At 37.8% G+C, this 2,500-nt stretch overlaps 1 protein-coding gene across 1 annotated transcript in view; it reads right to left on the bottom strand.

Moving 5' to 3' along the window:
- zfhx4 (zinc finger homeobox 4) overlaps positions 1 to 2,500 on the bottom strand; it is a gene marked incomplete at both ends in the record, with an annotated part of 42,789 nt that overhangs the window by 30,337 nt on the left and 9,952 nt on the right. The window lies entirely within an intron of this gene.

Raw genomic sequence — 2,500 nt, 5'->3', positions numbered from 1 at the left:
GCTACAGTTTCTCCCCCTCTCATATCATATATATTTGCTACAGTTTCTCCCCCTCTCATATATTTGCTACAGTTTCTCCCCCTCTCATATCATATATATTTGCTACAGTTTCTCCCCCTCTCATATCATATATATTTGCTACAGTTTCTCCCCCTCTCATATATTTGCTACAGTTTCTCCCCCTCTCATATCATATATATTTGCTACAGTTTCTCCCCCTCTCATATATTTGCTACAGTTTCTCCCCCTCTCATATCATATATATTTGCTACAGTTTCTCCCCCTCTCATATATTTGCTACAGTTTCTCCCCCTCTCATATCATATATATTTGCTACAGTTTCTCCCCCTCTCATATATTTGCTACAGTTTCTCCCCCTCTCATATCATATATATTTGCTACAGTTTCTCCCCCTCTCATATCATATATATTTGCTACAGTTTCTCCCCCTCTCATATCATATATATTTGCTACAGTTTCTCCCCCTCTCATATATTTGCTACAGTTTCTCCCCCTCTCATATCATATATATTTGCTACAGTTTCTCCCCCTCTCATATATTTGCTACAGTTTCTCCCCCTCTCATATCATATATATTTGCTACAGTTTCTCCCCCTCTCATATATTTGCTACAGTTTCTCCCCCTCTCATATCATATATATTTGCTACAGTTTCTCCCCCTCTCATATATTTGCTACAGTTTCTCCCCCTCTCATATCATATATATTTGCTACAGTTTCTCCCCCTCTCATATATTTGCTACAGTTTCTCCCCCTCTCATATCATATATATTTGCTACAGTTTCTCCCCCTCTCATATATTTGCTACAGTTTCTCCCCCTCTCATATCATATATATTTGCTACAGTTTCTCCCCCTCTCATATATTTGCTACAGTTTATCCCCCTCTCATATCATATATATTTGCTACAGTTTCTCCCCCTCTCATATATTTGCTACAGTTTCTCCCCCTCTCATATCATATTTGCTACAGTTTCTCCCCCTCTCATATATTTGCTACAGTTTCTCCCCCTCTCATATCATATATATTTGCTACAGTTTCTCCCCCTCTCATATCATATATATTTGCTACAGTTTCTCCCCCTCTCATATCATATATATTTGCTACAGTTTCTCCCCCTCTCATATATTTGCTACAGTTTCTCCCCCTCTCATATCATATATATTTGCTACAGTTTCTCCCCCTCTCATATATTTGCTACAGTTTCTCCCCCTCTCATATCATATATATTTGCTACAGTTTCTCCCCCTCTCATATCATATATATTTGCTACAGTTTCTCCCCCTCTCATATATTTGCTACAGTATCTCCCCCTCTCATATCATATATATTTGCTACAGTTTCTCCCCCTCTCATATATTTGCTACAGTATCTCCCCCTCTCATATCATATATATTTGCTACAGTTTATCCCCCTCTCATATCATATATATTTGCTACAGTTTCTCCCCCTCTCATATCATATATATTTGCTACAGTTTCTCCCCCTCTCATATATTTGCTACAGTTTCTCCCCCTCTCATATCATATATATTTGCTACAGTTTCTCCCCCTCTCATATATTTGCTACAGTTTCTCCCCCTCTCATATCATATATATTTGCTACAGTATCTCCCCCTCTCATATCATATATATTTGCTACAGTTTCTCCCCCTCTCATATCATATATATTTGCTACAGTATCCCCCCCTCTCATATCTGCATCCAGAGATATAGTGGGAAATAAGCAGGAGGGCAAACTATCAAGTGAACCAACAACATAAACATTTATACTAAAAACGATATTTTCTGAATTTCACACTTCCCTTAATTGAAAGTAACCTTTTTTTTCATAGAATGTATTCCTTGCTTTCATGTAGCTCATGCTGTAAATGTGTATTTATGTCAGCTTTAAAAGGTGGGAGAACTAATTCACTGATACATTTAGCAAAGGGGGCTTCACCCCAATACATTCAAACTGCAGTGATATAAACTAGGGTAAACTGACCTCCAATCAGTGGTCAGCATAAGGGAAACAACCACTGATATAAATACAAATAGTTCAGAAAATGTGGAATTTACATCAGAAACATATAACAGACTAAAAAAGTGTGTAAACTCTATTCTAAGTAAAAATATGGATGAGCTGAATTGAGGTGGGTTTACCCTCCAATACGTGGCTGCCTGTGTGCTGTGGGCACCATTCAAAGAGGACTGATGAGGAGAGGAGGATATCGGTGGGGGAAATCGGTGCAAGTGAGTGACCGTTTGTGTGCGTTTGTTGGGCTCGTTACTCAAAAAATGTAATATATTACTCGTTACTCTTTTCAAAAGTAATATTATTACTTTACTTGTCACACTACAAAAATTGCTAATTGCATCCTTTCTCTTCAAAATTCAGACTATACATGTGCCTAAGTGTGAATATATGCCTAATCACTATAGGTAGCTAGACCCAAATAAAATGTTGGCAAGACGAAAAAGAGCCCTGCATCATTACCC

The sequence above is a fragment of the Poromitra crassiceps genome (genome assembly GCF_964638095.1).
Source record: "Poromitra crassiceps genome assembly, chromosome: 2".
In the NCBI taxonomy this organism is placed as follows: domain Eukaryota; kingdom Metazoa; phylum Chordata; class Actinopteri; order Beryciformes; family Melamphaidae; genus Poromitra; species Poromitra crassiceps.
The sequence above is the reverse complement of the archived record's forward strand: the minus strand, read 5'-3'. Positions and strand labels throughout refer to the sequence as shown.